We start from the raw sequence: 18,938 nt of genomic DNA, 5'->3' as shown, positions 1-18,938 counted from the left end.
GACATTCTGGATCTGGGATTATTGCTGACTCAGCTGCCCAGAGTTTCTGATATTGGAGACTCTCCCTACGAGTCCTCTCAGGGTATCAGCAGACTATAAACACTTTATTGGAAGAAGGAAATGGTCACTGGGGGAGTTGATAAACTCCAAGCCTGGGAAAGTCAAACAGGTGTACATTCTAGGACACCTCTGTCTCCTCCATTTGGGCTTTGTGCCATTTGGACCTTGTAAAGGCCAATCCTGGTAATCTGTTGGCGTGAGATAAGTTCAAATACCAGAGGGTTGGTTTGAGAGGCCTTGTTTGTTTGAACTTAATCTTTGTTTTGGAGTTTGTTTCTGTTTTAAAATGAGCGGTTCAGGCCTGGCCAGTTTTGGCTCAGTGTTTAGAGCATCGGCCTGTGGGCCGAAGTTGTCCCAGGTTTGGTTCCAGGCAAGGGCATGATCCTCAGTTGCAGGCTTGATCCCAGGCCCTAGCTGGGGAGGGTGTGGGAGGCAACTGAAAGATGTGTCTCTCTCACATCAATGTTTCTCTTCCTCTATCTCTCTCTCCCTCTCTCCCTCCACTCTCTCTGACGAGCAATGGAAAAAACATCCTCATGTGAGGATTTGAAAAATAAATAAAATAAAATAAAATATAATATAAAATAACATAAAATAAAATAAATTAAAAAATAAAATGGGTGGCTCAGTCTCAGGTCTACCAGAGAATCCTTTAGGCCATAGTTTAGCTGACCCGTTGACTTCTATCTATAAGCCAATAACTGATTAGAAATGTTTTGCCAAAGGCCTGGTAATTGGGATGAGATCTCTTAAGTGGAAGGTTTCCCGTTGTTACATAATAAGGATTCTATTCAGAAAAGATCTAAGTGGATGGTTCAAAGAGGCAAAAAAGTTCTCACTCCTCTCCCAGACAGTAAAACTCAGGAAGAAGGAAAACACAATGAAGTGAGTCTTTTAAACACCCTAAATCTTCCTCCTGGAGGCCTGGGAGCTGCTGAAGTCCTGGGAGTAATGGGGGAACTGATGCAGGCTGTGGGAGCAGCAGGGGCGACTGCCCCTCCTCAGTGTGCAGGAGAAGCTGGCCGTCAGCCGTCCACCCTTCTGACCTTACACTTTCTATTACAACGAGTTTTGCAGTTTTGCACACCTTTCAAATGTCATTAACTGTGAGAAGATTTTACTTGAATACCAAATACATATAATGTTTATATTTAAAAAGGCCTGATTTGTGTTCAAGAGGAAATCAGGGTTGTAGTAAATTTCAACACTGCACAAATAATAAAGCATTCACTCTTTCAATAGAAATTGTCCCACATAATGCTTTTAATAATTTGCTATTGAAAGAATAGATGTTTTTCTTTTTAATGTGCAGAGTGAATTATTTCTTCATAGTACTAGAGTTAGGACTAGGGCTTCTTTATCGCTTCTTAAATATCATATATTTGATATGCCCAGGCTGCATACAATTTTAAGCAGAGTAAAACTACCATTGTAAAGCTGTGAAAATACTATTAGTAAGAACTTTTTCCCCCAGAAATTTGGTGTCTTTCAAATAATACATTGACCTTAAAACATTTGAATATCCAGCCAATTTATTCCTTAATGAGGTAAATTCTCATTTTCAATAACTTACTGGTGCTGAAATGGCTCACTAGCTGTGGTCTGACCCAGTTAATTTACAAATACAGATTACATAGCACGTATTAAAGCTGCATTTAGAGAGTCTATGGTACATTGACTAGGCAGAACTCATCTAAAATATTCTCAGAAATATCATATATTTGATATTTCTATATATTTTCTATACCTCATCAGTTTCATTCAACAAATAAAGTTTTAAATTTTTACAAAGCTACTAGGATTTACACATTTCTATTTAAACATTGACATATAGAGAATTGATTGACTGCTCATAATTGAATTGGTAAGGTTAGAAACAACTGTTCCTAAGATCTCACCATGAAATAATCAGGTTCAATAAAAATTGATTATGGAACGGAATGAACTGAGTATAATTATAATTTTTACGACTTTGTTCAAAATATTACTGATTTTTAAATCTTTTTGTTCCTTTCCAGATGTAAGGAAACTTGATTTTTAGAGCAATTTGGTGGATTATACCTTGATAAGTAATATCAAAGAATTTGTGTTCTTCTCCCTACTTGATTCCTCCAGAATTTGAAAACTCTTATTGCGTGACTATTATTACTTTCTTAACAACATGTCTGTTTGCATGAATCCAATAAGAATCTGTTCTCTTTATAACAGGTCATGAGTGGAAACTTTTTATTAACTGAGCCTTTGACTGCAATGTCATATATGAGAGAGACATGCCTAGACTCTGAATGTCACCAGAAAGCTTTAAAGAATTAAGATTTGGGGTGGAACGGGTCGTTGGGGAGAAAAAGGGACATCTGTTACATTTTAAACAACAACAACAACAAAATTAAGATTGACTATGGAAGCTGATAAAACCCCTTGGAAAAACCGCCTGGTACCTTGATTATTTACATGGTCCATGGCAGTCTTTCCAGGTCAGAACGAAGGTTGCTTTCCTGGGAGATGGCAAAGAAAGAACCTCAAGACATTTTTGGGTAGGGAACCTCAATAACTTTAGAAATTTATCATTTTTATGAGTATTCCAGGAAAATTCTGACGACAACTATGTGGCTTGGCTTCTTTGTCCTGAGAGGCTTGGGTCAATTTCTGGGTTCACTGTTTGTTCCATTGATCAATATGCCTGTTCTTGTGCCAGTGGTCGGCTGTGTTGATTACAGTGGCTTTGTAGTATAACTTGATATGTGATATTGTGATCCCTCTAAATTTGCTTTTCTTTCTCAAGATTGCTGAAGCTATTCGAGATCTTTTTTGGTTCCATATAAATTTTTGGAGTATTAGTTCTAGATCTGTGAAATATGCCATTGGTATTTTAATAGGGATTGCATTGAATTTATAGATTGCTTTGGGTAGTATGGACATTTTAATGAGGATAATTCTTCCAATCCATAAACACGGTATTTTCTTCCACTTGTTTATATCCTCCTCTGTCTCTTTTTCATCATTCTGTAATTTTCCTAGTAGAGGTCTTTTACCTCCTTGGATGTTTATTCTTAAGTATCTTAGTTTTTTTGTTGCAATGGTAAATGGGATTGTTTTTTAGTTTCTCTTTCTGAGAGTTCATTATTGGTGCATAAAAATGCCACTAATTTCCGGATGTTCATTTCGTATCCTGCTACCTTGCCAAATTCATTTATTAAATCTAGTAGTCCTTTGGTGGAGTCTTTACGGTTCTCCATATAAAATATCATGTCCACTATGAATAATGACAGTTTTCCTTCCTACTTTCCAATTTGGTTGCCTTTTATGTTTTCTTCTTGTCTGATCGCTGTGGCAAGGACTTCCAGTACTATGTTGAATAAGAGTAGTGAAAGAGGATACCCCTGTCTTGTTCCTGTTCTTAGGTGAAATTGTTTTATTTTTGCCCATTGATTATGATGTTGGATGTAGGTTTGTCATATATGTCCTTTATTATGTTTAGGTATGATGCCTCTATTCCCACTTTACTGAGAGTTTTTATCAAAAATGGGTGTTGGATTTTGTCAAATGCTTCTTCTGCATCTGTTGATATGATCATGTGATTTTTGATTTTCAATTTGTTTATGTGATGTATCACGTTTACTGATTTGTGAATATTATACCAGCCTTACATCCCTGGAATAAATCCCACTTGGTCATGGCGTATGATCATTTTAATATATTGCCAGATCTGGGTTTTTTAAATATTTTATTGATTTTTTTTTTTAGAGGGAGGAAGGGAGAGAGAGAAGCAACAATTTGTTGTTCTCCATGTTCATGCATTCATTGGTTGATAGTTGTCTGTCTCCTGACCAGGAATCAAACCCATAACCTTTGTAGTGCTCGAATCCACTGAGCTCCCAGGAGAGGGCTCCATATGGTTTTGGTCAAACTAGCTAAATATTTATCAATTTGTTGATATTTTCAGTGAACTAATTTTGGTTTGGTTAGTATCTTATATTTTTTCTATTTCTAGTTTATTGATTTCCACCTACTCTTTATTGTATTCTTCTTGTGATTGCTGTAGGTTTAGTTTGCTGCCTTAATCACTGCCTTAATGTGGAACATTAGGTTATTGGATTGAGGTCAACAGCAATACTGTCATAGCAGAGGACGTTAACAACCCACTGACTTTACTGGATAGATCTTCCAGACCAAAATCAACAAGGAAACAGTGATTCTAAATGACACACAAGATCAGATGGATTTAACTGACATTTACAGAATATTTCACCCCAAAGTTGCACCATATGCATTCTCCTCAAGTGCACATGGGACATTCTCAAAGATAGACCACATGTTAGGACACAAAACAAGTCTCTACAAGTTCAGGAAGAGTGAGTGAAATCCATATCAAACATCTTCTTGGGCATTGAGACCATGGACTACTAGGCAGCTGTAAAAATGAAGGATCCCTTACCCTTTGAGACAGCATGGTGGGACCCAGAGAATATTATGCTAAGGGAAATAAACCAGTCAGAGAAAGACAAGTATCACATGATCTTGCTCACATGTGGAATCTAATGAACAAAAATACACCAATAAATAAATTAGATCCAGAGACACAGAAGCAAGAAAAAGACTGAAGAATCTAAGAGGGAAGGCAGGGGTGTGTGGGAGGGTGGGGAGAAATTAACCTAAGAACAGACAATAGTGTGATGAAGGCCTGAGGGGAGGTGTACGCCTGGGGGGGGGGAACGACAGGAATCAACGAGGAGGAAAAGGGAACATTTTATTACTTTCAACACTGAAGATAAATTTTTTAAAAAACAACAACAATGAGGCTGCTCAGCTGTTTATTCACCAGTGAAGCTTTGAAAATGTCATTGTTTGAATTTGAAAGATGCCACCGTCCATGAGCACCAGTCCCAACAGAGAGAAGAGTTTATTTCGTTTGGCTCAGGTCAGGGTCATAGTGCTCAGTGTTGTGCCTGCTCAGGAACTGCTGAGGGTTTGGAGACACAGGAAGCTCCTCCACTTCATCCTCAGGCCAGCACCAGCCTAGGAAGGATCTGAACTAAACCCTGAGCATAGTTCAGTGTGATATCCATGGTGAGGTTTCTTCTTGGCCCAGCCTTCTCCTCTCAGTCCTCTGAACACTTCAGCAGGTACAAGTAAGGGGATGTGGGCCCTGTAACCCAGCCTTTCTGGCCTGTGCTGTGACCACAACTTTAAGTGATGAGTAAGCTGGGTGTGAGGCAGGAGAGCACTGTGGCTGAGGGAGGAGCCATACTTTCCTACGAACAACTGAATTGTAACCCTGTACAATAAGTAACCCTGTAACTCATTCCTTGGAAATGGAGGGGACTATGAAGAACAAAACAGTTTAACGGTCCTGTGATATGCTGAGATACACATGGGAGTTGTATCTTAGTTCCTTGTTAAGGATGTATTTACAGAATTTGCCAGTTATAACAAAGCAGTTAAGAACATATCTTTATGGGGGGATTGGAATGAAGCAAGAGATTTCTAACTAAAACCAAAAGGGAAAAACAGCAGAAGCTGTACAAACCAAACTGAAAATCCCAGAAAGAGGGCAACTGACTGAAAAGACCAGATGGACCCAACAGCCTCTGAATTCTTTCCTGGTTCCTGTCCTAAGCAGCCTCTTCTTCTGCCTCTGGCGTCATGAAATAGCTGGAATTCAGGGGTTTTCTAAGCAGCTGTGTGGGGTTTTAGAGGGGGGGATAAGATACTTTGGAAAAGGAGTCAGGAAGGGAGCATGGACTAATCCAGTTTCTCAATCTATTGAACCAAAATGTATAATTAAAAAACTCAGTGTTTTACAGTGATGCAACAGACAACTAGAACATCTTGTCCATCGTGAGAGCTTTGACAGCCTGCGCCACTTACTTGAACACAATTTCCAAAGCCTGTTGGATGCATCCACTGGTGAATCTAGGATAAGCTGCCTCTGCCTGGGCCTGGCCGGCGAGAAGGTGGGAAGGCTGGGAGGGAAAGTTGCATCTACTCCCCAGGTGCATGTTTACTTGTCAGGTCCTGCAGATTTTCAACCTTGCAGGAACCATAGGAAAAAAAAAAAACAGGCTGTGTGTTCACTTGAAGTCTTTTACAGGCCTTTTCTTCTTCCTTTTACTTTGGCTCCCAATGGTCTAGACCCCTTTGGCTTTGTACCCAAGTCCTAATTTCTGAAGGAGTAACTTCAGAGCTTCCTGAAATACTAGACTCAAAACTCATATTGTACAATGACCAGGGAGCACCTGAAGATCCACCAAGTCACATGCCAGACTTCCTTCTTCCAGAATCACCCCACAGGCTCCCACTGCACCCTGGAAATTGACAGGCACAGTGCCTCACTCTCTGGGCAAGATTCAGGTCATTTAATAAGGGCCTTGTGGATCCATCAATATAAGTCAAAATACTGAATATAGTTTTGGAAATTTGGGTGTGAGATTGGGTACATGGAGGAAAGGGTTTCAACTTGGCAAAACGGAGGCCCCCACAAAATAAGGGACAATATTGCCGTGTCATAAAGGCAATGTTTCTCCTCTGGCTCCTCCCAATCTGAGCTTCCTGGTTTAATGGGTCCAGAGGGCACACTTTATCCTCACAGTTAAAAGCACCAGCTCTAAGGTCTTCTTGGAGAGATCTTGAGAACTCACCAACTGGTCCAAAAGAAGGTGAGTATGGCTGAGAGTCGGCCCCAGTTAGTAAAGCTGTGATGGCGGGAGGTCCAGGGGGTGCAGGGTGTGGGTTATGGTCTGAGTAGGGACCAGGGACTGTGCCAGCAGCACAGTGCCAGGTGGGGAGGGTGCTGTCGGAGGCTAGTATGGAGGATAGTCGAGGGAGTCAGGAGTGTTATTAGCACAATGCCACACGTCTCCTATTTGCAGGACACGTGTACTGACTGGTGCCCCTTCATGCACTTGCTGTTGGGACAGACATTGAGAACTGCCTGATGAGCCTTCCTTTGCCCTGGAGTGGAAGTTAGTATCCCCAAGGCAGGTGTTAGAGCTGGTTTGTTGGTTGTTTTTAAAAAATATATCTTTATTGATTTCAGAGAGAGGAAAGGAGAGGGAGAGAGAGAGAGACAGAAACATCAATGATGAGAGAGTTATTGATCGAGCCCGCAACCAGGCATGTGCCCTGACCAGGAATCGAACCTCAGCCTCTTGGATCCTAGGCTGATGCTCAACCACTGAACCACGCCCGGCCGGGCTGTTAGAGACCACACGGGTGGTTTAGAGACCACCCACTCTAACTCCCTCCTTTTACTGAAATAGAAGCATGATCCCAGGGAGTGTGGGGACTCCAGGGGTTGCCCATGTCCCTAAGGGCAGAGGAAACCTAGGCTGCAGTTTGCTGAATCCTTTCCATTGTTCAGCAGAGACGAGATGTGTCCCCAGTAAAGTGACACATGAGGTGAGGAGGGTGCTGTGGGGAGGAGGTGGGCTGCTCTGCAGGAACAGTGTATGTGAAACCCTCCTGCTAGCTTCCCTAGTCACAGGCTCCCTGCCAGTTCCCTGTCTGGAAGGAGTGTGGCCCCTCTTCCCTGCCCTGTGTTGATGCAGCTGTGATGTGATAGGAGTTTAGAGTCATGGGCCTGAGAGGAAACCGAGAAGAGGCCATGGTGTGCAGCGTTAGGAGGGAAGGCGTAGGTCAGACAGACTTAGAATTGGATCCCTGCTCTGCCCAGAACCTGTTAGCACCGTGACCTTGGGCAAGAGTCTCAACATTTTCCAGCCACATCAATATTCCTGCTTAAAAGGTTAGAAAAGTAAAATTAGCATTTTCGCAGGCTATTTGGGGGAGTAAATGAGATCATGTACAAAACATTAATCAGGGTGCTCGGTATAGAGTATTCAGTAGTCATTTTATTACACACAAAGAGAATAGTACAAGGAACTATGGGGGCCGGTTTGAGATTACTTCCAGGAGGTTTCCAACCAACATAAGCTTTTAAAAGAGCAGTCTCATCTATATTTATAAACAAATATAAAAAAATGGAGTGTCTTAGGCAATCAATGATTCTCAAGCTCTTTCTTCCTGTTAAAAAGCATCTTGATTTTCTAAAATTCTTCCTAAGTTGGGATTTAGAATCAGCAAATTGCCATGTTGCTGAACACCATCATCATCTCCTCCACAGAAGTGGAAGATGTCAGCTCTGAGTCTGGGCCTCAGCCCCTCACATGTTCACACCATGGAATGATTGCCAGGCCTATCTGCTCATAGCACACAAGTGGTTGCTGGATGGGGGGGCTGGGGAGGTGGCAGGGTAAGTGGGGTGGGCAGGGATTACTGTAGGGCATGAGGAAACCCATAGGCTCATAATCTTGTTTGTGGTGATGGTTTCACTGGTCTATACATATGCAAAAATTCAACCAATTCTTTGTTCTAATTACATACGGTATATTTTATGTCAAAAGTGCTTATTCATATCTTTTCCCCATTTTAAATTGGGTTATCTTGTCTTTTTATTAATGGATTGTAGGAATTCTTTGTATAATCTTCTCTTTGCCAGTCCTTTATCAAATATATTTACAAGTTCTTTATAAGATGTGTGAATTGCACTTTCTCCCAGTTCTTAGGCTGCTCTTATTTTTATTATTTCCTTATTGCTTAAGATATATTTGCTGATTATTTTTCATACTTTTGAATAATATATATCCCTTTTCATTTCCAAGGTAGTAATTTTATTTCTTTTATTATTTTTTTATTTCATTAAATTTCTTGAGGTGACATTCGTTAATAAAATTACATCGGTATCAACTGTACAATTCTATTATACATCATCTGTGTATTGTATTGTATGTTTACTAGCCAAAATCAGGTCTCCTTCCACCACCATATATTTAATCCTGTTTAACCTTTTCTATCTCTCCCTACAACCTCCTTTCCACCTGGTAACCACCATACTGTTGTCTGTGTCTATGAGTTTCTGTTTGTCTGTTTGTCTTGTTCATTTGTTGCTTTCTGTTTTTATGTCCCACATACAAGTGCAATCATATGGCTCTTCTCCTTTGTCCATCGGGCTTATTTCACTTAGCGTGATACACTCCAATGGCAATATTTCATGCTTTTTATAGCTGAGTAGATTGCATTATATATCCACCTAGCACCACACATAGATATTACAATATAATTGACTATATTCTCTATGCTGTACTTTGCATATTATGACTATTTTGTATCTACCCATCTGTACTTCTTAATCCCTTTACCTTTTTTCACCAAGGCCCCCAAACCTGCTCCCTTCTGGCAACCATTACTCTGTTATCTGAATCTAAAAGTCTGTTTCGGCTTTGTTTTGGTTTAATTTCTATTGTCATTTAGATTCCACATAATTGAAATCACAGGGTGTTTGTTTTCTCCTGACTGACTTATTTCACTGAGTATAAGACTCTCCAGGCCCATTCAAGCTGTCTCAAATGGTAAAATTTTCTTTTTTTTTTATGGCCGAGTAATATTACACAGTATATTGGTACCAGAGTTTTTATCCGCTGGTCAATCGATGGGCACTTAGGTTGCTTCCGTATCTTGTCTACTATAACGTTGCAATGAACATAGGGGTGCACATAATGGCGATGGCACCTACTGAAATGGGGACAGAGTCATTTATATGATCTGGAGGCAGGACAGGCTGGGGCTGGGGGAGGTCAAGGGTTACATTTTGGCCCAGTTCTGTTTGAGATGCCCACAACTTGCCCAATGGAGAAGCTGGATGGGATATAAAAGTTCAGAATTCCAAGGAAGGTCTAGGCTACAGAGGACTTACAAAGGGCATTCAAAGCAATAGTTCCCTGAATGAAGGGGGGAAGGGTGCCTAGTACCAGAGCTGAGGAAGCACTTGAAACATTCATATTTGTGTGGAAAAAAACAACACTCGAGAATGAAACTGACAATGGGGAGTTGAGGAGAAGTGCTGGGAAATAGGGGAGGTGAAATCAAGTAGCAAGTTTATAGGAAAGAAGGAACTGTTGGCTGCATGAGGGTTTAATTTCAAATTACTCTCCCTTTCCCTCAAACGAGTTATGTTTCTTATCTACAGGAATTCAAACTACAATGGCAGCTGAATCCCACAGTACCAGTGTCAACGTCAGTGAATCCAATACCAGCTATGGTGAGAGAGACTCAGGCTCCCCAGGCCAGGCTGAATACTGGGGACCTGGCAGGGAGTTCTTCTGTCCTGCCTCTCAGTTCCCATCTGAGCAACAACAAAGTATTTCCAACTCCATTTCTTACTTTCTTGTCATTGACTTGTCTCTTTCTTTACTCTCAATCTTCTGCACTGTCTCCTTACTGTTAGAGTTTAGCCAATGTGGTCTGTGAAAGAATTCACACCTGAAAAAAGAGATAGATGCGGGGAGGGAGTTTATTTTACTTTCCTGCCCCTGAAGGAGGGAAAGGGCTAATGCATGCTAATCAATACAAGGGCAAAAAATAAAGGGTGGCCTAGGGTTTTAAGCAGGTACTGTTGCTAGGTGACAAGGAAAGGAGGGGTTTGGGTTGCCTTGAAGTTGGGCAGATACTAGGGAGGTTTTCTTGAAAAGTGCTTTGTTTGCTTTCCAGGCCACAGTCTGTCAGGTACCCTAGGAAGGTGTCCCATCAGTATTTTACCTAGGCCTATAAAACATGCTCAGAGCAAAAGTTATGAAGAGTGTAAAAGAAGCCTGTTGAATGGGGGGGCAGGGGGGGCTTTATAACTCAGACTCCGTGGTGTGAATTATCCCTGAGCTGTGGAAACAGAAGGGAGGGGGGGATGCAAGAATGTAGCCTTGAGAGTAGCTTATCTTGTCTGTGGTTTGAACAGAAGGGCTGTTTGAATCAGCGGAGCCAACAATCTTGGGGTTTAATTACCAGGTGCTTCTCATCATTGTGGAAGGCCACTGCAAAGAAAAAGAGAGGCTTTTTTTCCTTCTATCATTACACTCATGATGTAGAGTAACCTCTGAGAGGAAGAGAGGTTAAAGTGTCCCGACTGAGCCCAAACTGCCAAGGTTTCTGATTTCCTACTTCCTACAATGTGGACACAGCAGAAGGGCCAGCTGTAGCCTCTCTGGGTGTTTCTCTGCCCCTCTCTTCAGCCTGACAGAGGACTGGGAAGGAGGAACGTGAGAGGAATTGAGTCTTTATTCAGGTCCTTCATTTCCCTGCTCAGGTGGCCTCATATGACCAACAAAGTCAACAGACTGGCTCACTCAGTCTCTCACATAACCCTTCTTTTCGCTTATCTCTAGAAATCTACAATATCAGTTTAACTTTTGCTGGTTTGGCACCACACCCCACCAAATCACAATTTAGTCACCTAACACCTAAGCCATTTCTTTGGCTCTGGATTTGGCAGGTCACTGGGCAGTTCTTGGGTCTGGGCCAACTGGGTTCATCTCAGCCAGATTCACTCATGCACAGGTGGTTAGCTGGGGGTCCAGCACACAACTGGATAATCTTTTTATTTTATTAAATTCGTTGGGGTGACCCTGATTAATAATATTGTATAAGTTTCAGGTGTACAATTCTATAATACATCATCTATGTGTTACATTGTACAAAGCCTTGTCTCCTTCCATCAACATATATTTCACCACCTTTACCCTCTCCAACCTCCTCACAACCCCTTTCACTGTGGTCACCACCATATTGATGCCTATGACTATGAGTTTGTTTATTGTTTTGTTTATTTCCTTGTTGCTTTCTATTTTATACCCCATATGTGATTGAAATCATATGGTTCTTGACCTTTTGTCATCTGACTTCTTTCATTTAGCATGATACTTTCAAGATCCAGCAAAAGGACAATTTTGAATTGGATAGCCCCACGGCCATGTCTGGTAGTTAGCAGGCTCTTGGGCAGGACAGGGTGACAGGGATAAAGGGGCTTTGTGTCCCTCATCAAGCAGGCTAGTCCCAGCCTCTTCATAAAGCAGTTACAGGGTTCTGAAGAGCAGAATACAGCAAGCCACACAGAGCATGAGCACTTTCAGAGTCTACTTGCATCATGCTTCCACTGCCCTGTTGTCCAGAGCAAGTCATAAGGCCCACCCAGCTGCAAGGGGCAGAGAAACAGACTTAGCACCTTGTGGGAGGAGGTACAGAAACACATCCCAAAGAGGCATGTGCACAGAGATGGGAAGAATTGATGGCCAAATCTCCAATCTGTCAGGAAAACTTGCGTATTCTGTTAGCATTGGGAATTGTTGCAGTGTTGGAGCTGGCCTTTGGTGAATTTTCATTTCACCTCCCATGATTTTCCTACTCCTTCCCTAATTGTAACTAATGCCCTAAGATATCTTTAGGTTGGAGTCTTCCATTGTGAAGCTAACTAAATAATAATCTGAACTTTTACCTGCAGTTTCCCTTAATCTTAGCCATCCTGTAGCCAGTGCTCTCAGCTTCTAGAAATTTACTTCTCTCATCCCAGGATTCTGCTTTTCAAATGTGCAAACTCAGCCTTAGGGATGGTTTTTCTCATCCCTGGATTAGGAACAGATTCACCATAAAGTAGGTGGGAGATGGGGAATAACTACTGATTTTATGGAAACCAGAGTGGGAGGTTCTGCTAAATCTCTCTTCTGTTTGATGTTTTAAAAATCATTCCAATTTACAGAATAGAAGAGGGCATGATGGAACTAGAGGTCAGTTAGGGGACTGCTGAGGCATGGGTGGTGATGGTAGCTTTGGTTACTAGGATGGTCTTCAAAATGGAGAGAAGTGGTCAGATTTGTGGATGGAGCCAGGAGAACTTGCCCATGGGTGGGATCTGGAAAGTAAGGGGAAGACAGGAATCAAGGGAGAATGGTGATGATATCTCTGAATAATAAAATGGAGTTTATAATCATGTCTGCAGTATTGTCAGGGTGGTGGTGTTTGCATCAACTGAAAGCAGAGACAGATGGTGGTCATACAGGACTCCTCCTGCAGGAATCAGTCTTTGTCACGGGCTGTGCTGACAGGCTCTTCCTTCTGGGAGAAACAGGCTCTCAGATGTGGTTGTCAGTTGTCTTCCATGGTCCCAGTCTGTGCCTCACAAATCCTGAAGACTTTAGCTTCATAGACACATTAGAGATAAGCAGAAAATTACTGAATAGAAACAGGGAAGGAGCTATTTAGATGATTTGGTGTTAACTTAAGACACAGTTACCTTTGAAACATCAGTCAGGTGATAGGCTCTGCTGTTTTGTTCTTAACTTCCCATTGTCCTAGGAAGTGGACATGCCTATCCAAGGAACACTAAGAAAGTGTAACTCTACTGATGCTACTCTGCATGAGTTATTATTATTGATGTTGTTGATTTATCAAGGGGTTTTATAGTAACCCCAGGGATCTGGTAATACTGGCTATACCTCTTCAACATATTAACTTAAAATAGGAAAACTTCATTCGATTTCTATGATAAGGTGGTAACTTTAAATGTATTTTGTTTCCCATGGGTCAGAATTCCTGAGGAGATGGCTATACATGAAATTTAAAGGAACACTTTGTCTTTCTGCCTGTGTGCCCCTTCCTCCCCTCCAAGGGTGAGATGGCTTGAATCACCGCCTACCTGGCTTCTTAATGGGGAGAAAAATCTTCCATTTTGAATATAAATTGGGGGAGGGGGATCTTCCACTGTGATGCCCTGAAGTCAGACTTTGTGTTACTTCGGTCATTAGTTTATAAGGAACAGGCACCAGCAGGGGTTCAGTTTTCTCACTTGAAGCATTTTGCGCCCTAATCTGGGGGCTCTTAGTTTCCAGAGGTCAGAGTGAGCAGCCCAAGGGACTCCTGAGAAGTGCCCAGCATTACCTGCGTCCTGCAGGAGAGAGGCCAGGCCCAGGGGTTCTACAGACCTCCTATGAGTGCAGAGGTTGCTCATGGGATAGGGCCCGAGTGGGCAATAGAGAAGGGCAATGAGGGGCGGGGAACTTAAAGAGGAAAGGGTTGGAGGTCAGTCCTAACCCTGTGACTTTTGTTTATTGATGTCCCAGGGCTTGGAAACCAACACCCTAGAGATTCACAACTGAGACTTGTCTTAGTGGGTAAGACTGGAGCAGGAAAAAGTGCCACAGGGAACAGCATCCTTGGAAAGAAAGCGTTTTATTCCAGCACTGCAGCAAAATCCGTGACCAAGGTCTGTGAGAAAGGGAGCACCATGTGGAATGGGAGTGAAATTGTCGTAGTGGACACACCTGGCATTTTCGACACCGAAACACCGGATGCTCACACAGAAAAGGAGATTATTAATTGCATCATCCTGACCTCCCCGGGGCCTCATGCTGTGATCATGGTGGTTCCCCTGGGCCGGCACACAAAGGAAGAGAAACAGGCCATTGAGAAGGTACTGACAATGTTTGGACCCAAAGCCAGGAAATACATGATTCTCTTATTCACCCGGAAAGATGACTTGGATGGCATGAAGTTCGAAGATTACTTAAAGGAAGCTCCAGAAGGCATTCAGGATCTGATGAAGAAGTTCAGGGATCGCCACTGTGTGTTCAACAATAAGGCGACAGGGGCTGAGCAGGAGGCTCAGAGGGCGCAGCTGCTGGACCTGGTCCAGCGCATGGTGAAGGAGAACCAGGGGGGATTCTACACTAATAAGATGTACCAAAGGGCTGAGGAGGAGATTCAGAAACAGATCCAAGTGATACAAGAACAATACAGAGCAGAGCTGGAGAGAGCGCAGAGTAAGTTAAGGGCTGAGTATGAGGAGAAAATCAGGAAACTAGAGGATGAATTGGAGAAGGAAAAGGGAAAGGCAGAAATGGCGAGGGAATTGGCAGAAAGGGAGAAAGACTATGATTTCAAGAAACAAAATGCCAGAGCTGAAGTTGAGAAGGAGAACAAGATAATTGAGAATATCCTGAAAATTTTGCAATATGCTGGCTTCATTCTTGCAACCATATTCAAATTACTTTAAGCTTAATTTTTAAAAATGTCTATATTTCTTGCAAATTTTCATGTGTCCCTGCCCCGTATAACTCATTTCTAAAGTCAGAGCTCTCTGTTTCTGTCTCTCAGGCTCTCAGAACTAGGGAGTTAAGTCAAGTTCCCTGTTGGCAGTAGGTAGCGGTTTGGTTGACTGACGAGGGAAGGGACACATTCCCAATTTCTAAAAGTCCAAAGCAGAAAGTACGGATGCTCCCTATCTTCTGAACACTTTCTCAGACGCACAGAGAAAAGGAATGCAGGAACCAAGAACCATGACCCCAAGCTTTCTCTGTGTCTTCCCAGTACCTGTTTCTCCTCTGGATTCTGTCTAGATTGGCAGATAAGCTCCTCCTGTGGCTTCTACTCCTCATTGTTGCCTTTAGGACCATGCTGCTCATTTTACCCATGTGGTCAGAGAAGTCAGTTCTTTGCCTTAGATAATCTATAGCTAGAGAGGCTTACCGAATTCTTCCTGGATGAACGCAAATTCATTGAATTACATTTTTATGGAAGGACTAAAATTGTTCCCTGTCATCTGCCCACTGAAGAACAAAGAATTGTCTGGAAAACAGATCTCTCAGAACCCAACTAAGTGAAATGCCAGGAAGAGCCAGGAACAGAGATTCAACAGACAAGAGAACCATGTTTGGTATATTCAGATGTTCCTGTAGAAGGTGCTTGACCAACCTCAACATAACCACTTAGCTGAAGAACTAGTTCTCTCCTTTTCATGGGAAACGAGCTGTTGCCACCGCACCTCCATCACCTCACACCTTGATTACTTACTGCTGGGGGGTCATCCCCACACTGCTGCCCCGCCCACTTGAATTGTTTACTTATTTTTGCTGTAATAAAACTTTTCTATTCTCTCATATTTGTGCAGAAGTGGAATTTCTTTTATCTTGGGAAATACCACTAATACTTCTAAGAGCACAGGGATGAATTTCACTTTTTGGTAGAATGTCAAGATGATTTCCAAGCTTGGCTTGGTCTACCCCTAAGACATCTTCCAGTCATTTCCCCTGAATGTTTGAACCCTGTTCTTGTCTTCTCTGTGCACATTCTCCTTGGATTCATTCATCACGTGCTGATAAAAGTTATCTGTAACCAAGTTTTCTGAGACCTTTTGTGGGTTTTTTTGGGGAAAATGCCTTTAATATGTGAATAAAGAGTTGAAGTCTATCCCTTTTCTACCGGGTCCTCCTACCATAATAAGTTTTAGGATTTCCAAAACCACATGTCCATGTTCTACCAGTGTGTCCTGGTGGTCACATGCTACTGTCCTTGCTCTGCCATTTTGAAATTGGCTTCTCCATGCCTCACCCCGTTTTGCCCCAAATAGGACATATACCTCTCCCTTACTTCCCCAAACACACATTAGTTGAGCTTTTACATAGAATGAAAGTCAGCAAACGTTCAGGAATAAGAGAAGTATCACAGAAAGTTCATGATTCTTACGTGAATCATGAGAGCTGTGCTATCCATTTGTCTCCCAGGGCAGAAGGCAGACAGAAGGTCTTTGATTAATACCATGCATTGTGATCAATACAATAGAAGGATGAGCCATGTTCCCTTCTCTGAAGAGTGTTGGGGATTCATGCTATGCATCCCTTCCATAACAGTCAGTGATGGTTTGAACCTGATGGAAGATTTTATCCCGGACACTGAGAATCTAGAGAAAGTAAAACGAAGTCCCCTTTGAGACTGGCTTCCTTCACTTAGTATAATGACTGAGAATCACACAAGTTGCTTGTATCAATAGCTGGACTCTTTTGCTGATGTGTAAGTCGTATTCCACCTTATGGATGTACCACAGTTTCTGTATCACTTCCTTTTTTATTTCCTCTTATGCCCCTAATTGACTCCTCTTGCCTAATTGCTCTGATGTATGCCCGTGCCTCAAGCTCATAGGTATTTTTCTCTTGTTATCTCCTTGGTTTAGCTGTAGAATGAAAAAGTTGATACTTATATGAAACTTTGGGTTAGGAGACTGTCGCCAAGGCCGAGCCCCGGGCAAGTGGGAGGAGCTCCCCAAGAGGACCTTTCAGCGGCAGTCGAGGCTCACGGAGCACCTCGGGGTGCACACCAAGGGGTGTGCAGCCGGAGTGTGCAAAGTGCAGCCGGACCTTCCGCCGACACTCTCACCTCTCCGAGCACGAGCCTTCCCAGCGCCCCGGCTGCGGCAGGGGCGCCCTCTGGAAGGCCTCCGAGGGGGTGCACCAGCGCGGGCACCAGGCCCAGAGGCCCTTCGCCTGCGCCCCGCGGCGCCAGCTCGCCGAGCGCGGGAGAACCCACGGCGGCGGGAGGCCCTGCCGGTGCCCCGAGTGCGACAAGAGTCTCTCGGCTCAAAGGGAATTTGAAAAGCCACTTGCTCCAATCCCTCGTGTCGAGCGGCAAAAGCTTCAGGGCGTACATCAATGCTCTGTCTTTGTAGCACGACGTGAGGTCCCAGACTACCCGAATCCATCAGCTGGGATTAAGGGCGCTCCAGGAATCATAGTGTCTAAACAGAAAGGAGAGGTGCCACCTCTGTCTGGTACGTTCCCGTAGGTGTTAGTCTCTCGGTGAGTCCGTGGTTCCTTTGCGCCACGGGAAAGACCCTGTCCTCTAACCTGCGCTCAAGTGCGTGGGCTGGACGTCCGTGCAGGTTCGCGCTCCTCGGGCGGCTCCCGCAGGCGGCGTTCGCTCCTCCCGGCCGCTGGGGGCGCTGTGGCGGGTGAAGCGTCGGCCGGCCGCGGGTCCCAGCGTGCACCGCGCCAGGGCTGGGCCTGAGCGTCGGGGCGGAGCCGCGAAGGGTCATGGCCGAGCTAGTTCCGGCAAAAGGGGCGCCCCCTACCCCCGCGCGGACGCCCAGGGTCGGGGCGGGTCTTCTGTTCCGGGTTTGGGGGGCGGGTGGGGTGGCGCGAGGCTCTGAGGGCGTGTTCGGCCGCGGCCTGACAGCCGAGCGCGCGCCGGTCCCAGGCTGGGGGATCGGGGGGCTCGGGGGCGCCGGGGGCGGGCTCGGGGAGGCCCGGGGCGGCGAGCGGGCCGCAGCTGCGCCAGCTTCCGAGGCTGGACTGAGACGGAGCGTTTTCGAAGGTTGAGGAGCCTGCGCGGCGCGGCGGCCGCAGGGTTGCGGCGTCGGGGCGGAGGGAGGAGGCGGCGGGCGCGCCCGGCGGAGAGACCCGCGCGGCGTCGCGTTAGCGGTCGGTGGAGACCGCGGTTCAGAGGGGTGGCCGTTGTGTTTACTGCGTTTCTCTTGGTGCGCTTTCACGTTGAGCGTTTCCGCTGCCTCCGAAACGAGGTCCTGAGGCCATTCGTCTGAAAGCGCCGTCAACCGTCTCCAGGAAAGATGTAGTTCCGGGGTTAAAGGTGGAAGAGACGAGGCGCATGCGCAGAGGGAGTGACGAGTAGACTGGGGACGCGCCGGCCCCACCGACGGGAAGACTGAGCGGCAGGGGCGATGCTCTTCTTCCAAGTTCAGGTGTGAGTTTTAACTGCGGTTTCACCAAAACGGCGGCGAGGTGTCTAGGGATTTAGATGAACAGAGTCTGAATTTCATTTGGAAAAAGGTGAAACGTGATTCTTTTAAAAAAAAAAAAAGCAAAGGAGGAGGAATTAGCCCAGAAGGTAGTCGGATTTACTCTACATCTGTAGGATTCATACTGTGCTGTTTTGTGTGGAGAGAGACAGACACAGAGCGGTGGGAACCGGAAGCGAACTGTAAGGGATTGAGCGTCTCCCTACCCCCCCCCCGCCCCCCGCCAATTCAAGCCTCTGCTGGGACCTCAGACGGTGACCCTGCTTAGAAAGGAGGGTGTTTGCAGATGTAACAGGATGAGATCATTCTGCAGTGGGGTCGGTTCTCAGGCCAGCATGACTTTATAAGAAGAGACGCAGGGACCAGACACACCGGGGGGAAGGCCATGCGCCGGCAGAGAGGGGAGCGATGCAGCCCTAAGCCAACCTGCACCAAGGATGCACAGCCACCACCGCAAACGAGGGGAAAGGCCAGG

The 18,938-nt window shown here is 44.5% G+C and overlaps 1 pseudogene; it reads left to right on the top strand.

Moving 5' to 3' along the window:
• Window positions 1-10,098: 10,098 nt before the first annotated feature.
• On the top strand, window positions 10,099-18,336 carry LOC148092151 (GTPase IMAP family member 4-like; annotated as a pseudogene).
• The last annotated feature ends 602 nt before the right edge of the window (window positions 18,337-18,938 follow it).

The sequence above is a fragment of the Miniopterus natalensis genome, chromosome 10, assembly GCF_054644295.1.
Source record: "Miniopterus natalensis isolate mMinNat1 chromosome 10, mMinNat1.hap1, whole genome shotgun sequence".
Taxonomy (NCBI): domain Eukaryota; kingdom Metazoa; phylum Chordata; class Mammalia; order Chiroptera; family Miniopteridae; genus Miniopterus; species Miniopterus natalensis.
This window is presented reverse-complemented; position numbering and strand designations above follow the sequence as displayed.